Below are 25,002 nucleotides of genomic sequence, written 5' to 3'. Positions count from 1 at the left end.
GTGGTCAACATGTGCGCATACACGATCACGCACCTGATGCACCCTACGCCCCAGAAGGAAGCCACTAGCTGCTATTCTCCAGAACCATTGGGGAGCAGTGACTCAGACTCTGAGATGGACATCACTGTCAATGGGAAGGCAATGAAAGCTTTGTGCACTCGAACATGCCTGGATGCGGAAATTAAAGGCATACCTCACAAACTTCTCTATCGCCTTCGCTGCTCAGAATCACTCCATCAAGGCACTTGGGCACTGCTCAGCAGATCTGATAGTGGGGAAACATATTAAGTGTTCAGGCTCCTTGTCATGCCCAAATTCTGTTCCCAAGTCATCTGAGGGCTGGACTTCCAGTGCCACCTCCAAAGCCTCACCCTTGCCTTCGGTGGTCCACTTCCCCCACTCACCATCCATGGCACAAAGTCCAGTGACTGCCCCCAGTCCACCTGCGGCCTTTCCACACCATGGATCCCCCCATCATCCCTCTTCAACTACCTAACGCCAGACTGCAAGCCCATAGCTGCCTATGCACCACTGACAGGGCCTTCATCAGGGCAGAGGTGAGGCAGCTTCTAGAGAAAGTCTCATAGAGTCTAGCACCAGCCCCTGGAGAGCCCAGGTCCTGGTGGTAAAAGGGGGCAGCAAACCGAGGATGGTCATTGACTATAGCCAGACCATCAACCAGTACACCCTAACTAGAATAACTGACAGGGTCATTGAGATAGCCTGCTATAAGGACTTCTTAACGATTGATCTGAAGTCGGCCTACCAACAGCTCTCCTTCCACACGCAGGATAAACCGTATACTACATTTGAGGCAGACGGGTGTCTCTTCCAGTTCCGCCGGGTTCCTTTTGGGGTTAATAACTGGGTCTCTGTCTTCCAGCAGGAGATGGACGGCATGATAGACCGGCACAACCTAAGGGCGACCTTCCCATACTTGGACAATGTCACCATTTGCGGCCATGACCAGCAGGACCATGATGACAACTGGAGAAATTTCTCCAGGTGGCTGAGCAGCTGAACCTCTCTTACAACAAAGAGAAGTGCATGTTTAGCATCACTCACCTCTCCATCCTAGAGTACGTCATGGAACATGGTGTCATTGGTCCCGACCCAGAATGATGTGTCCACTAATGGAACGGCCCCTTCCCCACACACTTAAGATGGTAGATGGCTAGAGCTCTTCTCCTATTATTCACAGTGGTTCCCCCACTTTTCGGACAAGGTCCACCCACTGACCAAAACTACCACTTTTCCCCTCCCCCCTCAAGGCACAAGCAGCTTTTGCTCTAATCAGACAGGACATCACCGATGCCACGATGCATGCCGTGGAAGAGGACCCTCCATTGCAGGTGGAGTATGATGCATCTGATGTTGCCCTTGTGGCTACCCTCAACCAACGGGGGCGACCTGTAGCCTTCTTCTCCAGTTCCCTCCACGGTTCCGAGCTCGGACACTCCACCATTGAATAGGAGGCCCAGGTGATTGTGAAAACGGTCTTCCACTGATGCCACTACCTGGCAGGCAGGTGGTTCACCCTCCTCACCAACCAACCCTTTCAAGTTTAGCACCACCCAGAAGGGCAAGATCAAGAACAATAAGATCTTGTGCTGGAGAGTCGAGCTGGCCACGTTCAGCTATGACATTCAGTCTAGACTGTAGAAATTCAACGACTCCCCCGATGCCCTGACCTGGACCTGTGCCAGTGTACAATCCAACCAATTGCGATCGCTGCATGTCACCCTTTGTCACCCAGGCGTCAGGCATCTGTATCTCTTCATTAAGTCCCAGATCCTCCCTTTCACCATTGAAGAAGTCAGAACCATGACCGAGTCTGTGTGGAGTGAAAACCATGCTTATTTTCCCCAACACAGGCCCTTGTTGTTAAGGCCACTCGGCCCTTCGAGCGGCTCAGTATCGACTTCAAGAGCCTCCCTGTCTACTTTCTCATGGTCGTAAAAGAATACTCCTGTTTTCCCTTTGCCATCCCTTGCCCTGACACCTCTATAGCTACCATTATCAGGGCACTGATGCAGATCTTCACAATGTTCGGATACCTGGCATTCATCCATAGTGACTGGGGGGTCTGACTTCATGAGTGAGGGGTTGTGCCAGTGCCTGATAGCACAAAGCATTGCAGCTATAATCCCAGGGGAAATGGGCAGGTGGAGTGCAAAAACGGGGTGATCTGGAAGGCAGTCCTCCTGGCCCTGAGGTCCAAAGGCTGGTCCATCGACTACTAGCAAGATGCCCTCTCCCACACTCTCCATTGCTACCAATCAGATCCCTTGCAAACATCTTTACTCCTTTCCTAGGAAATCGGTGACTGGGGTCTCCCTCCCAACATGACTAACATCTCCGGGACTGGTACTCCTCTGCAAACATGTGTGGGCCACTCTCTCGCTGCCAGACACCACCCTGCCCACACTGCCGGTCGACCCGGCCACCCCGGACCAGGCCAACTCTCAGGCAACACCACCCTCCCTGACCTTTGACCAGGAGCAGAACCTGCGACGTTCTCAGAGGCACAGACAGCTGCCAGACTGCCTGAATTTGTAAGATACAACGCGGCACCATTCTTCCACCCAGTCTCCTGGACTTATTTTAAGAAGGGGGTGAATGTGGTGATACAACAACCAGCCTACTGCAGAGGGCGACCTTTGTACCTGCAGGAAGACTACCTGAGAGGCTGACTCCACCTGGCCGGCTGTCAATCAACCGATCTGGATATAGACCTTGAGCCGACCCTTCCCAGGCCAGTCACACGTGGAACCATCGAGACTGGAACTGGTGTACAAGACTTTAAGTGGATTAAAGCTTGAAGTACAGTCTTATTGAGTTTTGTGTCTGCATGCTGCACCACAGTGCACCACAAACAGACGGCCCTACTGGTAAAGCTTCAATCACCCAGGATCAACCTTAGCAGTCTGTATGGGGTTTACACCTTCTACCTGTGACTGCATGGGTTTCCTCTGCATAGAGGAATTCATGACCAATGAATGGGACTGGCACGTGAAGTCATATTACTTCCGGGGAATTATCAATAGAATACTATCAGCAATGGTTTTGAAAAGATCTTAACAAGCACATATCAAAACATAGCACGGTAAGCACAGGAGCAGGCCCTTCAGCCCTTGCATCTGCACTAAACATGATGCCCAATTTAAACTAAAACACTGCTCTTGCATGATACACATCCATCCCTCTACTCTCTGAATATTTGTATGTGATCTAGAAGCCTCTTACATGCTACCATTGAAACTGCCTCCAGCAATACTCCTGGCAGCCCATTTTTAGTAAAGAATGTGAATGGTGGATTCAGTCACTGAATGACTCAGAGTGGCTATGAAATGGCATACGCTGAAGATATAATATGTCGGAGAAACAAATGAAAGGAGGAATTTTCACTTGAACCTTTGTTCCACTGTTGTTTTTGGTGTGCATTTCTCTTAAAGGTCAACAGCACATTGAAAGGCCTCTGTTATTGGAAATGATGGAATTCTCTCTTTGAGGTGAGATTTTGCCATTTTATTGGAAGTGCATAAACATTGCTGACTTGTTTCTTATGTTACTGCATTTTAGATTTTATGTGGAGATGTCAGTTAGTGGTAACATGTTACTGATCTCTCTACATCTATTTCTGGGTGTGAGGAGTATAGAGAAAACAAGGAGTTTGAAATTGATTACATTCTAGAAACACTTTAGTACTAAGAACTAAAGTTTGGAAAGATGTCTGGTTACTAAATCAAAAATTGTATTTTTGCGTTGTGTTTCACTATCCAAATGTCTCACACAATATATTACTCTTGGGAATTATTCTTGGCATTAAATGCAAAAAATAATCACACTTTCTATTAAACAACAGGACACTCATCATTCTTAGTGGGTTTTTCATTAACTCTAATATAGAGACAAATGAAAGGAAGAATCTGTTTTTTTTTTCAGAGCTGCAGCATTTACACAAACCCAGGATTAACTTGTGAACAAGAAGTTTAGTTTATAGTTCAGAACTTGATGTTAACTCAGACACAGGAGGTTAGCCATTTTATACATAAGGTTCCAATGTCTTTGTTTCTTATTGATTTTTATAAATTATTTAATGAAGGAACAAAGCACATGAATCTCTGGAAAATAAATTGCCAAAATGTATTCTGCTATTAGATTTAATTTAAGGCCCCATTTTTACATTAACAGCAGGCAAAATCTGAACTCTCTACTCATATTTCATCCAAATAGTTCCCATTTGGTCTTAGGAATGCAATTCACATCATTAATCATTCACATGATAGAAATTTGGCAGCTGATCAGGACTCCAGGCAGTGCAACATACACTGAGGCAAGTTTTATAATACATGGATGTTCGACAAAGTCCAAACAGTTTGTCTGAACCTTTGGTAGTGATCACAACATGTCGGACCATGAAGACATATTTAATTTTCTTCTGGAGGTTTTAACTCAATGGTCCACAGGTTTTCTTTTAAATGTATACCCAAGTAACAGAAAAAAATTGAAATACTTGTCTGTGTAGTCACTTTAGTGCACACATACACGCACAAACACACACACACACCACACACACACACACACACACACACACACACACACACACTCTCTCTCTCTCTCTCTCTCTCTCTCTCTCTCCATGTACATACAAATATATGCACACACACACACACACACAGAATAGCAAAGTCATTGAAGTCAGATGTTTGCCTCGATGGCAATTTTATATAAATGGAGTAGCATGTATTATAAACAATCCGGTGCTCTGAACCCACACCCATGTTTTGCTTTGCATTCCCAGCAAATTATGGGTTGCAAATAATTTGGGGCGCCTGTCATTTAGCACAACAACCAACAATGTATAGTCTCTTCACTTATCAACATAAAGATAGTTTCATTGAGGTTTGTAATGCACTCAGAATTAGAATTAAGAACTTATTTTGACCCTTGCCCCATGTGAAAGATAAAAAGATACACGCAGCATTCTGCATATCTTTCTCAATAGATCAAAGATAATTAAAATTACTGTTCTATATTCTGAGAACTTAGTTTTTTTATACTTCAATCCTAAAACAGTGCAGCTCCATTAAACAGTGATCGGCAACAATTATTTAATAATTTAGGAGGAATAACTTCTTCATGCCTTCTGCTGCTGTAGTCAGGGGAGAGGAGTTAGGGTGAGATTGACAGATGGGTGTGCGCTGATTGAGGATTGAGAGCAAGATTGGCAGTTGATAGGGAGCCAACAGCCTTTAGAAGAGGATTGGTAATCAAGGATTTAGCGGGTCATTCAGTGGATGGAGGCAGTGAGTGCTACAATTTTGATATCAAGAATGGCGGTGGGAAAATCGATATTAACAGCTCGAAGAAGAAATTTAAGGAAATCCAGTGAAGGCTGGGACCTTCTCTTACAGGTCAACTTAAGCCAGGGCAAAACAAGCCTCACCATTGATGTGAAGGCAGACATCTAATGTGAGTCTCCAACAGATAATGGTCAACAATGAAAGTTGTGGAAAAAGGCGGCCAGATGCTGCCTATTTATTGAACACCACTTCGCTCATCCAGTCACACATGCAGGAGGAGGCTTCACATGCACAGGAGATCCAATTGGAAAGCTGCAGAACACATTCCAAGCAAGTCTTGATTATCTCTAGTTTTTCAGTGACGTTGAATTGCATTGGATCAAACACACACCATCCAATTTCGAGAAATGTGTGAAGGGTTTGGAACAGATCCTTTCCTTTTCTGGATGACTATAACAGAATCATCCAGATAGCTTTTCATTCAAAGCAAATTTGATCATGAAGTCATATATTTGTACATTGTTCACCCAGGCCTTTCTGCCCATTGACTCCACACTGGCCAACGTTCCATTTACACTAATCCTACACCAGATCCATTCTCTTCTCCCCACATTTTCCCCAGATCTAACCACTCATCAGCACAATCGGGGCAACTTAACCTACTGATCTGCACATGTTTGAGATGTGGTGGAAAACTGAAGCGGCTCAAAGAAATCCAAATGGTTGTAGCAAGTTTGTGAAAACTCCATCTCTTCGTTGAACCTTGGTTGCTGCTTTTATTTCCTCTCTCATCTTTTCCCAGTATTGCTGTAAACATCACTGGAAAGTACGAGAGCCACAGTTATGGAATGAAAGTCTGAGGGGAAGTATCTGAGACTTCACCTTTGTGAATCCAATTATCAGATGAATATCAGTGGTGTTTGGAAATGAGAGTTGCTTTGCCCAGCAAATATGGCAGGAGTTACAAAAAATAAAGGGAGAGGGAATAATTATGTTTCATCTGCCTTAAACAAAATGATCCTCACTTGGGCCTATTCATGGGGATAGATTTGAAATGAACTGTGCCTGATCCTTTGTAATGTTACTTCTTATAGAAGTTGCTACACATTGGTAAAAAGAGGCCAGATGCATTGTCGAACCATGCCCATATTTGGAGTCCATTCCCAACCAATAGATCCTGATAACAGCAGGAAAAAAATTGTTCTTGAATTTGGAGATTTACGTTTATAACACAACTGGGTTTACAGACAGTCTTGGTTTGGCCTATAAATTGGAGGACCAACACCTAATATTCTGCCTTGGCACTCTCCAAATGGATGGCATTAGCATCGACTTCTGATTTCTGCTAGACAACTCCCCACTCTCCCTCTCTTCCCTATTCCTCTGTCTCATTTCCTCCAGCTCTCTACCCCCATCCCTCTCCATTCACAAAACTATCCCCTCTTCCTGTTTGCTGGTGACTCCTCCCTCCCTTATCCACCTATTACCTCTTGCCTGTGGGGCCTATGCTGCTCATGCCGCTCCCTCCCCCCCCCCCCCACCATTTTATTCAGGCTCCTGCCTACATTTTGTTCATACCTTGAACAGGGCAGAAGTCTGAAATATTGGTTTTGTATCTTTATCTTAGTACTTTGAAAGTGGAATCTCATGCAGATAGAGTGGTGAAGAAGGCTTTTGGTATGCTGGACTTTATAAATCATAGCATAGAATATAGGAGCTGGGAGGTGAGGTTAAGATTGTTTAAGGTATTGGTGAGGCCAAGATTGGAGTATTGTGTGCAGTTCTGGTCTCCAAATTATAGGAAGGATATCAATAAAGTAGAGAGGGTGCAAAGAAGGATTACAAAAATGTTGCCTGGTTTGCAGTATCTTAAATACGGAGAAAGATTGAGTAAACTGGGACTTTATTCATTGGAGTGAAGAAGGTTGAGGGTGGATTTGATAGAGGTATATAAAATTATGAAGAGAATAGATAGAGTAGATGTGAATAGGGCTCTTCCCCTTGAGGGTACGAAAAATTGGAACAAGGGGTCATAAGTTAAGGGTTTGGGGGCAAAAGTTTAGAAGTAACATGAGTATAAACTTCTTCACTCAGAGCTTAGTGGCGGCTGGGTGGAATAACTTTCCAGAAGAGGTAGTTGCAGCAGGGTCAATTTAGTCATTTAAGAGGAGGTAGGATGAGCACATGGATATGAGGGGGTTGGAGGATTATGGGCAGGGAGCAGGCAAGTGGGACCAGTGGAGTTCACTTAAATCGGTGCGGACTAGAGGGGCCGATATGGCTTGTTTCCGTAGTGTAATTGTTATATGATTATATGTTAGATGGTTAAAGAAACAACACTATTTGACCTGCTGAATTTCTCCAATATGATGTTTTTTTCTAATATTTTAAATTTCATAGATTTGTAAAATTCAAACAAACCATATAATCTTTTAACATTCATGTCACATACAGAGTCTATATTTATCCCCCCCCCTCCACCACCACCTCCCCACCCTTCTTACTCTTGTACAACTAAAAATACAGTCAATTAAATTACATTGATATAAATTCCAGTGGGGTCAAAGACCCATAGAGAACCGTAGGGAGAAAAAAAAATCAAACAGAAAGGCTCAGTAACAAATGATAAGAAATTAAAAAGAACTTAAATGATATTAAATTAAATTCACAGAAATTTTAAAAAACTCAAAACGTAACTGGAATAAAAACTTGTTGCCTGCACCATGTCCCACTTTCTTGATCACATCCCTGCTGGGACAGATTGTTACAGTACCCCTATTTTGAAGGGGGGAGGGCTGATCAATCTGTGTGCCAATACATTTCAAGTAAGGTTGCCAAGCTCTAACTGCGGTGAACTGGGATTCACTGGTAGTGTGTTGTGGTGATGACTGGCCCCACCTCCAGGCTCCACCCCCATCTGCTCACATATAACCCTGGTTTCCTGCCTAAACTCAGAACCCTTCTGAAGACTACTGTTGAAACCTACCCATAGTTATAAGCTAAGTGCAGCTTTTCTTCTCCCTCCAGTTGAGAGAGCTTTTTATCACACTATAATTTTGTTAGCTTATTCCCTAACGATGGAAGCACTACTCAAGCCAAGTATACTGCTGATAGACCCTCTGTCCCCGATCTAGATGAGGAGTTCACATACTGGCTAGACTGTTTCCAGGCCTACCTGAATACGTCTAGAGATGACTTCCACACTGATGAACTCAGGAAGTCCACACTCGTTGCGAGGTTAGGAATGAAAGGGTATGCAGTCATCAGGGGCCGCACTATGTATGCAGCTGCCATCGAGGCATTGAAGGGTAGATATCTGAAGTCGTAAAATGAGGTCCTAGTGAGGCAGCGACTCACTTTATGTCGCCAATGGCCAGGAGAGACCATCAATGACTACCTGCTGGATCTGTTGACACTTGCCAAGAAATGCAGGTGCGAAGCGGCTACGAGCCATGTTTGTGAGGATGAACAGATCCGGGACATTCTAGTCACAGGGGTCCGCTCGAGGTACATGAGGCAATGACTGCTCGACTCGGGTAAGAAGGACCTGGCTAGTCTCGTTGAGCTGGCCAAGCTTGACAATGATGACTTCGAAGCCAGCTCGCTCGCTCACCAAGGTGACCCCTTCCAAGGATCGGCTGCTCCCGCTAACAGGTGCCGCTTCCTGTGCTAGGCAGTGCTTTTTCTGTGGCAAAATCCAGCATCCTTGATCTTGTTACCTGGCTAAAGACTCAGTGTGTTCTAGCTGTGGAAAGAAAGGGCATTGGGCGAGGGTTTGTCACATGAGGAGAAGTCCGGGGAAGTCTGCGTCCTCCATCACTCCCAGATCTGATTCCAGTCCCAAGCCTTCTGCCCTGAATTCACCTGAACCCACTTGCTGTGCTACATGCTGATGGAAGGAGGCAGTGAGTAAACAGTGTGAAAAAGCTCGGCGGCCATCTTGCTGCAACCCAAATGCAATCTTGGCACCATCATCGTCAGAGGAGGAAGGAGAATGGCCATCTTGCTGCACCATGATGTTGATGCCATGCAGGGCAACCCAGGATGTTGAGGGCCACTCAAGTGAGGAGAATGGAGCCTCCGGGGTCCTAGCCTCGATGGTCCTGAATCAGGACAGACCTCACCAGCTCAGCAACTCCACAGTGACTGTGAAGGTAAATGGACATTCCACTAAATGCCTAATCATCACAGACTCGACTGAAAGCCTCATAGACTCACAGACTGTGCAAGAGTACAACCTAAAGATGTATCCTTCCAATCATTGTATATTCCTTGCATCTCATTTGCATTCTACACGTATTCAACAGCATTCTATATAGTGCACGTCATTTCAAGGGGGGAAATTTTATAAAATACGACTGTATGTTCTTGATGAATTAGGTGCTGTTGGGTCTGGACTTCCTGTGTCACCTTAAAAGTATGACCTTTGAATATTTTGGTCCCCTCCCCTATAACGGTTTGGAACACGTCCACTTTGTCAGTCATAAAAGCCCTAGATTCCATTTTCACATTATTCAGGTATCCCAGCTATATTCATGATGTGATAGAATATGTTGTGTTTTATATTATATATAGATATTGTTATGAGTCCAGAGGACCCCAAATCCCAGCAGCAATAGATATGCACCATGACAAATGGTTACTTAAACAAAAGTTGCTTTTAATTATCTTTGAACATGAAAATAGAATCAAACTTTAACTTAGCTCTATCGATTCACTTAACCTATTAAGTCTCTTCTAATTCTAAGTGCACATGTGTATAATGTGTGTGTAAGTTCCAACCTCCAGGTTTTGAGTTGTGTAATTTTTGAGGTTGTCTTGCATTATGTTGTCACAACCAATGTTGACCCCTTTTGAAATGTAGTCATTTTTGCAATATAACTGTGTACAGCAATCTCAGATTTCAGATTTATTATCAGAAAACATAGATTACATAACCTGAGATTCCCTTTTCCTGCAGATGTGGGAGAATTTCACTTAAATGGTAGTGCAAAAATAAATTGTACGCAGTGTAAACATGTAAGCAAATAAAAGAACTGTAAACTTAACAAATGTAAACAAACTGACTGTGCAATACATAGAGAACAAAAGAAAATCAATGAAGTGCACAAATAAGAGTCCTTAAATGAATCTCTGACTGAGTTTGTCACTGAGGAGTCTGATGGTGGAGGGTAGCAGCTGTTCCTGAACCTGGTGGTGCGAGTCTTGTGACAGCTATACCTTTTTCCTGATGGCAGCAGCGAGAACAGATAATATGCTGGGTGATGTAGGTCTTTGATAATTCCTGCTGCTCTCCAACCTCAATAGAAGGGAGGATTTTGCCTGTGATGTCTTGGGCTATGTCTACTACCCTTTGGAGGGCTTTACACTCAGGGATATTGGTTTTCCAATACCAGACTGTGATGTAGCCTGTCAGCACACTCATCATCACACCTCTGTAACTAATCTCCCATTAGCTAAAATAAATTAATGACCAGAAAAATCAGTGTTTGTATGAAGAATTTCAGAAATAGATATTGGCCAGAACTTACCTGATCTTTGTTAAAATTTCGTGATGAAAAATTTTGTATTAACTTGAGAAATATTTGATTTTACATTTGTTTCATGAACAATAGTTCTTGCAGTGTGTCACTCCTTCAACACTGTGCAGTTGTCCATCTAGGGCGGTGTGCTTGTTTGTCTCAAATGTGGGATTTGAATCCATTTAAACCTGAGTTTATTGTCATGTACATTGAACACATGCACCAAACTTCCTATGTGCTGCAGTTGAATAGATAGTTCATTAAAAAAAAGTGAAAACCAATTGCAATGGGGTGCTTAACTGAATTAAAAAGAGTCAATAAATACAATTAAAATAAATAAAAAATATTTACAGCTTTAATTGCATGCATCTTTTAGCCATGATATCAGGTTGGCTGCTGAATTTTTCTCAAAACTGCCTGACCACCTGCAGGTGCATTAATTTTGTACAGATAAAGGATTTACCATGGCTTCCCTAACTTATCAATTTTGCCTGTGACTTCTTTAATTTGGGAGGCTTTAATAATTATTTTGCATTTGTTCTGGAAAGTATTTCTTTGCTCAGGCCAAAATTCCATCATTTTAAATCCTTAATGTATGTTAAAAGTCCTGCTGAACTCCTCAAGAGGAAGAAAACAATTTGTTCCCATGGCCCTGGTCAACATACATCATCAACAAGGACTGTTTGAGAAGATTATTTGGTTCTTCTCTCAAAGGTGTTTGTGGCGTCTTGTATCATGCAATTTGACAGCTGTACTTTCCTTTATTTCTCCAGTTCCATCTTGAAGATTAGTGAATAGTGATTTTTTTTTCCCTTTCTGAACTGTAACCGTCCATTAAACATGCAGCCTTACTGACAAGTTGGACTGTCCAAGATTTTTCCCTCCTCATATGGACCTCAACTTTATAACTTCTAAACTATGAAGATAAAGTTAACAGAAGATTAGGTTTAGATCATTACTACTAATGGCAAGTGCATGTTTTTTGATTGAGTGATTTATTTGCCATGTGTATTGAAATGGAGTGAAAACATGTTGTGTTACCTACTATCCAGGCAAGTCAGCTCATAGCAGAAATGCAATAATAGAACAAAGGTGCAAGGTGTAGAGTTACTGTTAGTCAATGTTTGCAGGGAGTAGTTCTTCATTGACAATGCTCAGAGTTTAGAGAAAAGTACAGTGCAGGGGTATCATCTTTTACCAATGGGAAGTCCATTTAAGACTTGATTACAGCAGAAAAGAACATCCTTGAATCTGGAGCTTCATGTTCAATCAAATGTCCCAACCATGTCATTTTCCTCAGGGATTCCTCATTCATCTTCATGTCTCTATTATCACTCTCCCTTGCATCTTGACTTCCCCCAGATACTGGACCTTTCTTCTTCCCTAATGGCTGTGTGAAGTAGGATCCAGAGTCAAGGACATGTTCTTTCCTGCCACCAAGAAGATGACCTACTGGCTATTATTTTTGGTGAAAAAACTCACAAAAATGCTGGAGGGACTCGGCAGCTCTCACAATATCCATAGGAGGAAAAGATATGTAACCAACATATCGGGCCTGTGCCCTTCCTTCATCAAGCTATGAGCAAAAAGCAGGCCGGCACCTGAGTGAATTTACTCAGGCACCTGCTTGGTCTTTTGCACATACCGTGAAGAAGGGCTCAAGGTGGAAATGTTGGTTATATACCTTTACCTCCTATGGATGCTGTGAGACTTGCTGAGTCCCTCCAGCATTTTTGTGTTTTTACTACAATCACAGTGACCGCAGACTTTCATGTTTCACTACCTTTGGTGGATTTGTTTGCTGCCCAATAACTCAGAACTGTGCCCTGTGCCAAATGGATTTACATTTTTTTAGGATGGCTTCCATATTGCTTTATTTAATTTCATTTTTAATTCAGAGATATCACATGGATTCATTCCCTAACGACCCATGACCCTATGCAGTCCAAATGTGACCAATTAGTATGCCAATAAAACATGGGAGGAACCAAAGCACCCAGAGAAACCCACATGGCCATGAAGAAAACATAAACTCCTTCCAGACAGCGCTACATATGAATCCATGTTGCTAGTCCTGTAATAACATTGTGCTAACCGCAACAGCATCTTTGAATACAAAGAGTATTTGTAAAACAACAACATGCAGGTGTTGGAATTCTGAAAAAAAAAGCTGCAATTATCAGAGCTAAACACAATCTGCTGGAGGAACTCAGTAGGTCGGTCAACATTAGTGAGAGAAGAAAAGTTGAAGTTTTCTGCTGAAACCCTTCACCTCAAGTAGCAACAATCCAAACTTATTGGCAACAGTCTTTTTTGTTCTGCCATTGATTAAGACAAATGACAAGCAGGATACTAAGCACACATCCTTTTTTGAAGGTAGTCAACACTTAACCAATTGTAGTGCCTGATATAATACCATCTCCACATGGTACACATGTTTATTAAAGGTACACACGCATTTGTACATACAACAGAATCACCATAAGTCCATCGCATACCCATCAATGTTCTCTTTTAATCTTTTTTTATTGTTTTATTTAAGATATACAATACAATGAAGAAAAGGGAATGAAACTGAAAATACAATGTATCTATTATGATAAAACTTCAAACAGTTTAAAATTGGTCCCCCCTCCACTGCAATGGGTGAAAAAAAAATTCAGAAGTATTATTTAAAAAAACACAAAACCTACTGTAATAAAAAAAGAAACAAAAATAACAAAAACATCTGAGCAGCTTATCCTGAGGGTTACATATATTTTGTAGTTTTTGGTTCCAAGTCCCATCAATTATTCTCCTCTGCAACATTATGTTTGTGGACATTCCTTTGAATTACATTTAAATTAAGTTGTGCTACATTGAAATTCCTTCATGTTTCTTCTCTGTCCATGTCTATGACCAACTCTGATCTCTCCAATATATCTGCCATGCCTCATATTTGGCTCATTCTATTCCTTTTTTTGCCCTGTCACTGACAGCTCTACCCTCAGCTACTTTGACCTAAGCTCTAGAATTCTCTCCTTATCCCTTTTCACCTTGTTGATTTCTTTTACACTATCCTTCAAACCTAGTTCTAATTTCATGATTATCATGAGGGATTATTTTCACATTAGGGGCGCTACATATAAAAGCTGCTTGCTTTACTTAAATATGCATGTTCATAGAAATCATAGAAAATAGGTGCAGGAGTAGGCCATTCAGCCCTTCAAGTGTGCTCTACATTTAATTCAATAATGTCTGATCATGCATCCTCAGTAACTTAGTTCTGATCCTCTACATACACCTTGATCCTTTTAGCCATAAAGGATCCAACTCCCTTTTGAATATACTATATCTCTTCGATGAACTGGCCTCAACAACTTCCTGTCACAGAGAATTCTACAAATCCATAACTCTCTAAATGAAAAGGTTTCTCCTCTTCTCAATTCTAACTGCCTTAGCCCTTATCCTAAAACTGTGACCCCTTGGTCTGCACTTTCCCAAAATTAGGAAATTTATTTTTGAATCTAAACTGTCTAGTTTTGTCAGAATTTTATATATCTCCATAAGATTCCTTCTCATTCTTCTCAATTCCAATGAGCATGACCCTAGTCTATTCAATATTTCTTCATATCTAAGTCCTGCCATCTCAGGAATTAAGCCTGGGAACTTTCACTATACTCCCTTAGTTGTACATGTGTCCTTTTTCAGATTAGGAGACCAGAACTGTACACAATATTCAATGTGTGGCCTCACCAAGGGCCAATGCAACTGCAGTTAACCCTTCCTGCTTTGTATTCAAAGCCTCCTGCTATAAAAGCCAGCATACCTTTTGCCTTCTTTACTGCCTGCTATACCTGCATTCAAAGCTTCAATGACTTATGCAGGAGTCGTGGCAAAATGGCGTAGAAGAAAGACGTGTATTCCACCTTTCCCCAGCTGGATCATTAAATACCCGGTTTTTAAAAAGCATTAAAATGGTTAAAAATAAGATTTACAGTTATTTAAATAACAGTGCCTTATGATGGCATCTAATGTGAAAAAATTTAAACCTCAGCTTCAGAAAAAAAACTACCATATAAAAGTGCGGAAGAATTAAGGCCTACCTGCATAGCTGAATCCATGGAGTCATTGCTGGGAGACTCCAAGCCTCAGAGGACTCCAGCCCATTTGAGTCTGACTCTGGCGCTGATCCTGCATCCGCAAGATGGCGTCAGGACATCGGTGAGCTTGGCCGTTGCTGACCCATGTTCACATGAAGCCATGCGCGCAGGCGGCATGGCAGATAAGGGGACCTGCGAACCCGCTGGGCGGCCAATTGGTGTGCAGTGTAGCATCGGAGGATGCTCCTGAGCGTCCGACAGCTTTGCTTGGTCTATGAGGGGCATCGCTGGTCAGAGAGCTGCTGGAGAAAGTCTGGGCTGTGGGGGAGCCCGAAAGCCGGCGTCCCAAAGAGGTCGGTGTGCTGGCTTCGGGTATCCAGACCCGAAGATGGCTGAGGAAGAAGAGGAACTTACCTTATTGGAATTCGTCCAGGAGGAGGAGCTTGTAGTTAAGGAAGGTGGATCTCATAAAGTGGAAGTGGAATGTGGACTGGATTCAGTGTTTACTGTTTTGGAAGGGATTGTTTGTCAAATGCATAATACGTCAAAACAAATATCAACTCAAGTGAATCAAGGATTTATGGAGATGAAAATTAAAATGAATACCTTGTGTGATGAAATGTCAACTGTAAAACAGGAAATGACTGTCGTTAAAAGTGATATTAATAGATGTATAAAATCAGTTGATACTGTGTAAGATAATTTTAAGAAAATTGAAACAGCCTTTTCTGAGTGTCAAACTCAGGTAGAATGTAATAGAGAAAAAATGGAAAAAGTGGAAGGTTCTTTTGTAGATTGGTGGATTCAGAAAAGAGATTTAATGAAGAAGATTGATTCATTTGAAAATCAAAGTCGAAGGAATAATGTGAAAATAGTTGGTCACCCAGATGACATTGAAGGTGCTGACCCTATAAAATATTTTAACCACTGGATCCCAGAGGTGCTGGGTAAAGAGCTTTTCCCTGCAGGTTTGGAACTCGATAGGGCTTACAGAGCTCTGAGAAGAAAACCACTTCCAGGACGAACACTGAGAGCAGTCTTGATTCGTTGTTTAAAATATCAAGATCAAGAAATGATTTTACGTATGGCAGTGCAGAACGCAAGGCAGAATCGATCTCCATTAATGGTTCAAAATAACAGAGTGGTTTTTTATGCTGATTTGAGCCAAGAGGTTATCAGAAGACGATGGGAATTTAATACAGCTAAATATGTTTTGTGGCGAAAAGGCTACAAGTTTGCTATTTCTTATCCTGCAATTTTGAAGGTTTTCTATGGAAATTTTCAATCTCAATTTTCTGGGAATGATCATGATGCTTTGGGCTTTGCTAATTCTTTGCCAGAATTGCAAAGAAATGGGTGTTCTCATCCGATATGTCCTAAGAGGAGGGTAAATGGAAATGGAAATGGACATGGGAATGGAAAGAATGGAAAATATGGAAAGAATGGAAAGTATGGAAAGAATGGAAAGAAAGAAGAGTTGACCAAAGCTTTCTTGATGTTGAAGATCTGGAGCAGTCGTTGGGCTTGGAATCATTGGGCTGAATATATGGACTATTTTCTATTGTGTTTGATTAAATAATAAATTCCTATCTGGGGATGGGGGGTGGATGACACTGAAAACTTTGATAGTCATCTGTCGCTAGTGGGTTCACCACACCCAGATTTTTAGGGTGTTTTTTTGTGTACTTTTTGTTATTTTTTTTGAGGGGATTGTTTTTCTTGGAAGAATTATAGAGGGGAGCATTATTTTATAGTGTGTAAATATATTAGTAGTTAAAAAAAATGTCTAAAATGAATTTTGCAACATATAATGTTCGGGGGTTAAATAATCCAATTAAGAGAAAGAGAATATTAGCTTATATATAAAAAAATGAAAATTGATATTGCTTTTTTACAAGAAACACATCTGACTGAGAAAGAACATTTGAAATTGAAAAGAGATTGGGTTGGTTATGTTTTTTTCTTATTTTAATTCTAAGGCAAGAGGAGTAGCGATTTTGATTCATAAATATTTACCATTTTAATTGGAATATTCAGAGGGGTATGCTGGCAGAGTATTGAGTGAAATGTAAAATTTTTGCTCAATCTTGGACTTTGCTGAATCTTTATGCCCCTAATATAGGCGATGAATGGTTTATTTCAGAAAATTTTTTATATTGTTAACTCAAATTTATGAAAATGTTTTAGTTGGTGGTGATTTTAATTGTGTTCTCGACCCTTTATAGACAGAAATCTAAAAAATATAAGGAAATCAAAGAAGGTGACACAAATTAATGCGTTAATGAAAGATTTAAATTTGGTGGATATTTGGAAAAAAGTTAATCCTACAGAGAAAGATTTCACTTTTTATTTTTCAAGACATGATTAGTATTCTAGAATTCATTTATATTTGGTATCAGCACATTTACAAGGTAGAGTATTACGAGCTGAATATAAAAGTAGAGTAATATCAGATCATTCATTATTACTTTTTTCTTGTGAAAGTTCAGAGGTAGTTCGTCCGTCGTTTAGATGGAGGTTTAATGCAATGTTATTGAAAAAAAAACAGAGTTTGTTACTTTTGTTAAAGAGCAGATTTCTTTATTTTTGACTTAGAATGTTAATTCTGTGGATAGTCATTGTGTAATATGGGATGCTTTAAAAGCTTATTTGAGAGGGCAGATCATTAGTTATTCTATGAAAGTTAAGAAAATATATATGGCAGAAAGTTTAGAGTTAGAAAATAAGATTGCTGAGTTAGAGAAAGATTTTCAGAAAGATGTAACAGAAGATAAAAAAAGTCACATTAGTGAAGTTGAAATTACGTTATAATACTTTACAAATTTATCAGTTTGAGCACAGTTAATCGATCTAAACAACGTTATTATGAGTTGGGGACAGAGCTCATAAGGTACTTGCTTGACAATTGAAAGCTGAACAGACATCTCGGACTATTAATGCTGTTAAGAAGAATTCAAAAGTTACTTACAACCCTTAGGAAATTAATGTCCAGTTTTATTCACTTTATTTAAAATTATATATTTCTGAGGGGAAACAGGATAACGGTTTTATTGATTCTTACTTATATAAATTAAAGTTGCTGGTATTAGATGGAAATGATGTTCAGGAACTGGAATCTCCATTTATGGATTTTGAAATTAAGGAAGCTATTCAGGAAATGCCTAATGGAAAGTCCACATGGGATGTTGGATTCCCTGTGGAATTTTATAAACTATTTTATGATGATTTTTCTAATAAATTTGGAGAAGTGTTGAATCAAGTTACTGAAGATGTCTTCATATAGACCTATCTCTTTATTAAATGTAGATTATAAAATTATAGCAAAAGTATTAGCTAATTGACTTGCTAAATATTTACCTAAATTGGTACACATTGATCAAACAGGTTTTATTAAGAATAGAAATGCATCAGACAACATATTTCGATTAATTACTTTGGTCAACACATATCAAAAGCAACCTAACCATCCTATAGTGGTTGCATTAGATGCAGAAAATGGTTGAGTGGGATTTTTAAAAAATTTTAAGTGTTATAGAAATTTAAATTCAGCCCTTTTTTATTGGTTTTCTTAAGGCTTTATATATGAACCCAATTGCTAGGATGGTGACAAATGGACAGATTTCTTCACCATTTAAATTGACCAGCCTTATTTGCATTTGTTATTGAACCATTAGCTCAGGCTATGAGACAAAATGAAGGAATTAGAGGGATGAGGGTTAAGAATGAAGAATATAAAATTAATTTATTTGTGGATGATGTGTTGGTATATTTGATGGAACCAGAACAGTCATTGAAACAATTGCAAGAGTGTTTGTTGAAATTTGGAGAATACTCGGGATATAAAGTTAATTGAGATAAAAGTGAAATTTTACCAGTTGGAGTGGGAGATTATTCTGAACTTAAAATAATTACAAAATTAAGGTGGATAAGTAAAATTAAATATTTAGGTGTATTTTTAGATATGAACTATCAATCATTATATCAATTAAGACGGATTAAAGCAGATTTGATTAAGTGGAAAGATCTTCCATTAACTTTGATTAGTCGGGTTAATTGTATTAAAATGAAAATTTTTCATCGAATTCAATATTTATTTCAGTCACGACCTTGTTTATTTCATAAGAGCTTTTTTTCAAGATTTGAATAAAGCAGTGCGAGAGTTTTTATGGTAAGGTAAATTAGCCCGAATGACATTGCATAGACTTACATGGAAGTATACATTGGGTGGACTACAATTAACACATTTTCAAAATTATTATGAAGCAGCCCAGTTGAAGTTTATTAGTAGATTGATGGACTTAGATCAGCCTCCTAGCAGGGCTAAATTGGAGATGGTGTGTGTTTCTATGGTTGAAATACATGAATTTATATTTTGTTCGAATTTGATTTTGTTCTTCTTTCTCTTTGGCTTGGCTTCGCGGACGAAGATTTATGGAGGGGGTAAAAAGTCCACGTCAGCTGCAGGCTCGTTTGTGGCTGACAAGTCCGATGCGGGACAGGCAGACACGATTGCAGCGGTTGCAGGGGAAAATTGGTTGGTTGGGGTTGGGTGTTGGGTTTTTCCTCCTTTGCCTTTTGTCAGTGAGGTGGGCTCTGCGGTCTTCTTCAAAGGAGGTTGCTGCCCGCCAAACTGTGAGGCGCCAAGATGCACGGTTTGAGGCGTTATCAACCCACTGGCGGTGGTCAATGTGGCAGGCACCAAGAGATTTCTTTAGGCAGTCCTTGTACCTCTTCTTTGGTGCACCTCTGTCACGGTGGCCAGTGGAGAGCTCGCCATATAACAGGATCTTGGGAAGGCGATGGTCCTCCATTCTGGAGACGTGACCCATCCAGCGCAGCTGGATCTTCAGCAGCGTGGACTCGATGCTGTCGACCTCTGCCATCTCGAGTACTTTGACGTTAGGGATGTAAGCGCTCCAATGGATGTTGAGGATGGAGCGGAGACAATGCTGGTGGAAGCGTTGCCAATATTGAAGCATTTGTTAAAGATTCGGTTAAAAAAAAATAGGGTGTAAGGGTTGAAAGATAAATTATCCATTTTAACTCCATTGTATAACAATCATCTTATTCCTTTTTCAATGTTTAATAATAATTTAAATATTTGGGATTCTAAAGGTATAAAACCAGTACAATATTGTTTTGAAGAGGGGCAATTTCTTTCTTTTAATCAATTGAGAGAAAGATTTGATATACCTGTCAATTCTTTGTTTGCGTATTATCAACTTAGAGCTTTGATAAAAGATAATTATGGTAGAGAGATGAATCTACCTACTTTGTAGAGATTTGAATCTTTGATTTCCTCTATACCAAAAAAGGGTTATAATTTCAGTTATGTATAATTTGTTACAAGATAGTATGGATAAGTCAGATTGGGAGAGATCTAAATTTAAATGGGAGAGTAATTTATTATTTATTTTCCCCAATAATGATTGGGCGAATATATGTCAGGACAATGTAATTAAATTGACTAATGTAAGATATGGAATGGTTAATTATAATTTTTTACATCAATTATATTTGACCCTGGAAAAGCTAAAAAAAATATGGGTTTAGTAATTCGGATTCTTGTTTTAGATGTGGCTCATATATTGGAACTTTTCTACATGCTGTTTGGACGTGTTAAAGTTCAATAATTTTGGCAAGGAATTAAAGTAGTTTTGGTGAAATTATATAGTTTTATATTACTGTTAGATCCAATGATTTTCTTGTTGGGAAATTTGTTTCCATTAAGGGGGAATGGGATTGGATAAAATTCAAATTGTTTTTGTACGTTTGGTGTTATCAGTAGTGCGTAAATGTGTTGCTAGTACTTGGAAAAATGATGCTGAGATTAATATAGCACGTTGGCATGCTATATATAATATAGCATGTTTGGCCTGGAAGTCAGCCTGAAGAAAACTGAGGTCCTCCATCAGCCAGCTCCCCACCATGACTACCAGCCCCCCCACATCTCCATCGGGCACACAAAACTTAAAACGGTCAACCAGTTTACCTATCTCGGCTGCACCATTTCATCAGATGCAAGGATCGACAATGAGATAGACAACAGACTCGCCAAGGCAAATAGCGCCTTTGGAAGACTACACAAAAGAGTCTGGAAAAACAACCAACTGAAAAACCTCACAAAGATAAGCGTATACAGAGCCGTTGTCATACCCACACTCCTGTTCGGCTCCGAATCATGGGTCCTCTACCGGCACCACCTACGGCTCCTAGAACGCTTCCACCAGCGTTGTCTCCGCTCCATCCTCAACATCCATTGGAGCGCTCACACCCCTAACATCGAGGTACTCGAGATGGCAGAGGTCGACAGCATCGAGTCCACGCTGCTGAAGATCCAGCTGCGCTGGATGGGTCACGTCTCCAGAATGGAGGACCATCGCCTTCCCAAGATCGTATTATATGGCGAGCTCTCCACTGGCCACCGTGACAGAGGTGCACCAAAGAAAAGGTACAAGGACTGCCTAAAGAAATCTCTTGGTGCCTGCCACATTGACCACCGCCAGTGGGCTGATAACGCCTCAAACCGTGCATCTTGGCGCCTCACAGTTTGGCGGGCAGCAGCCTCCTTTGAAGAAGACCGCAGAGCCCACCTCACTGACAAAAGGCAAAGGAGGAAAAACCCAACACCCAACCCCAACCAACCAATTTTCCCTTGCAACCGCTGCAATCGTGTCTGCCTGTCCCGCATCGGACTGGTCAGCCACAAACGAGCCTGCAGCTGACGTGGACTTTTTGCCCCCTCCATGAATCTTCGTCCGCGAAGCCAAGCCAAAGAAAAAACTTGGAAAAATGATGCTGAGATTAATATAGCACGTTGGCATAATGAATTGAAAGCATGTATTGTTATGGAAGAAAATACTTATAATTTACATGATAATTATTCTTTCTTTCATAGCAATTGGTCTCCATATTTGAAATATATACATTTAGATATACTTTGAAATGTTATTAATATTTAGAATATTTTATATATATTTATAACCTGAAAAAAATGTATTGCTCCCCTTAAGGGAGTTAGCTGTAGGGGTGGGAGGGTGGTATGGGTGTAAATGAAAAATTTTCTTTATTTCTATACTCTATTTTATGTTATTATTATCTTTTAAATAAAGTTGGATAAAACATGACTGATGCATCTTGACACCCATGTCTCGTTGCACCTTCCATTTCCTACTTTGTTGCCATTCAGAGTATAATCTGCCTTCCTATTATTTGGCACCAAAGTAATTATCCTCACATTTATCTATATTATTTTGCACCTACCATACATTTGCCCACTTTCCTATTCTGTCTAAGGCACCCTGCTTACCTCACAGCTTAGCATCATTTGCAAATTTAGAGATACAATTTGTTCAGATTCAAGAAGAATTTGACATGAGGTGAATTCACATAGTGACTCAAACTGCATTATAAATACAACCTGAAAATATTAGAGATATTTAGAGCTCACATAGTGGGAGAGATAAAGAAAAAAAAAATGTTTTGACTTATTTGCTCCAACGTGGACATTTTAAGGCACAGTGACAAAATAAACTAATATATATTTAGTAAGCTAAAAATCACTCTGGTATTCCTGTGGACAAACACCTTTGAGAAATTTTATACCTTGGGAGATATTTGTTGTCTAGTTTTATTGCCTTGATATGAATGACCATTGTTGGCAGTGACCATAACTCAATTTGGTGCAGGTAATATTTCCACAAACCTGCCTCTCTTTATCTGGTTCCTATTGGTTCCACATATGTTTTTATTTGTTCTTGCCAAGAAAAGATTCCACAGAAAGAAATCAACCAGCATAAAAGAATTGCAAAATCAGTCATGCACAGTAATGACATGCTGCCAAGAACTAGAGTGTTTAAAGAAGCTACATCTTTTTTCACTTCAACAGAATAGCTACAAGAAACAAAATCTTTGACTGCACTACATCAGCCTTGCATACTGATTCTAAATTTATAGTGTTGTTCGGGCTTCATAGCACAATGATGTATATAAATGGATAGATTCCTTGGTGTCAAGATGCATCTTATGAGCTGAATTCTCCTCCCACAGACTTTTGGGATGTCATAACTATTAGCTTTGGTGCTGCCATAAACTCTATTTCATGGTAACATCATTTTGCCTCAGAGTGGACCAGAATGTTTATAATCTTGTCACTTTTGATATCCTAAGCCAAACTCCTGCTGTTCCCATGTCCTTTCTATTATGCATTTTACACAGAAATCCCACAATATTTCCATAAAGAAGACTCAGCATTAAGCTGGCTTTGGTAATTTACACCAAACCAAACAAAGATGGCATAACATCAGGTCAGTGTGTCACACAGCAAGCCGGCATGTCGGGAGCAAAAGACATGGGACATGTAACACAACAGCGTCGACATCTAGTGTCGTGTATAACAAACCGTATTTTCCAAAAAAAATGGCTGATAGTGGACTGATTGGAGACTCTCCTGGTGGCCCTGCTGTTGGTCCCCGCACTGGTCATTGTCGTGTCAAGAAAGTGTCAGGTTCGAGAGAGACGAGTCTGGACACAAGAGTTTGCAATCAAACATTAATTTTATTAACACACAACAATCAGTAGAAAAGCATGGGAGTATCTTAACGGGAATAAAACACACGTGTGCACAATTTATAAAAGAGCATGGAAAAATCTACTGCAAGTATTTATCCATAGGAGTGGGTTTCAAACTTTTTCTTTCTAATATTAAGGGATTATTTAAAGTGGTATGTGAATGGTTTAAAAAAAAAGTTTGATAACCACTGCTCTAGATCCAATTGTTACTGAAATATTTTGCTTGAGAAAAATTTGTCATTGGCCCATTTCCTTTGGAGCTATGAATCCATGCACATAACATGTCAAATAGGTATGATTAAAACAATGGTTTTCAAACTTTTTCTTTCCACTCACATACCACCTTAAGCAATCCCTTACTAATCACCACTATCTGTCATTGCGGGTTGATGACAGATAACGAAAGGTAACATTGACGGCTTCAGACCTTTCAAACTGAGGACAAAGCTACAGACCAGCTTGCTCACAGCACAAGGTGAATAGAGACACCTGCGGACATCTGAGAGCAGGAGGGGGGCATGTGGTGGTGGGATCAGTGTGAGGGCTGGTCTTTTATCTCGATTCCTCTCCCTAACACTAATCTTCTCTCCCTTAATAGCTGAAAGTCTGTCAGTGACTGTCTTGAATACATTCAGTAACTGAGCATTCACTCTCTCCTTCTGTGGAGTTCCAGATTCAGTACCCTTTCATACATACTTCTTATCTTATTCATGAATGATCAAGTCCTATTTTGAAACACCAACACCCATCCCACCTCTGTCTTGTCAAAACCATGAATTATGTACTTATGAATTAAATCATTTCTCATTCTCCTCCCAGTACACATCAGTGCTTCACTAACCTAATGAAATGATGAGTCTAGTCGAGGATGCATCACTATTTCACCTCCAGCTCATTTAATCTCCAGCTCCAGCCATTTCATCTGCAGCTCATTTTCAGAGTTCTGCATTCATGGGAGCATGCATAGACATGTAAGATGGGCTAAACCCTAAGTGCCTGCCGGTCAGGTATTCCCTTGTAAACTACTCACTGTCAGCAGATCGACTCTGCTTTACCTTTGCTGTATAATTGCAGATCAATCTAGCAGACCTAGTGTCAAATCAGTGATGATACCTTGCCGGGTTGGTGCTAGATCCAGCCAAACTTTGTGATTGCCCTCACCCCTTTCCATGGTCCACAGCAACAGAGAGCAGGCAGTGGGCTGCCGGGAAAGAGAAAGAGAGTGGTATTATTAAAAATATTTTTTCCCATTGCCCTAATTGTATGATTTTTCCAAGTTTTGCATGCTCACTGGTAGATACACCAAAAAAAAGGGTTCACAAACACATCCTTTCCCTTCATGGTACTGGAATGCTGGATCACTTCTTTTTATACAGATGGCATTTTTGCGCTGTTATTACCTCTGCTTCCTGAAAAATAGCCAGGACTGGAATGACCCCCCCCCCCCACCCACATTCCATGTTGGTGCCTTTTACAAAGAAGGCGTAGCTTAAAAAAAGCTGCAAATATTCCTGAACGAAG

The sequence above is a fragment of the Narcine bancroftii genome, chromosome 1, assembly GCF_036971445.1.
Source record: "Narcine bancroftii isolate sNarBan1 chromosome 1, sNarBan1.hap1, whole genome shotgun sequence".
NCBI classification, from domain to species: Eukaryota; Metazoa; Chordata; class Chondrichthyes; order Torpediniformes; family Narcinidae; genus Narcine; species Narcine bancroftii.
Note: the sequence above shows the minus strand (reverse complement) of the source record.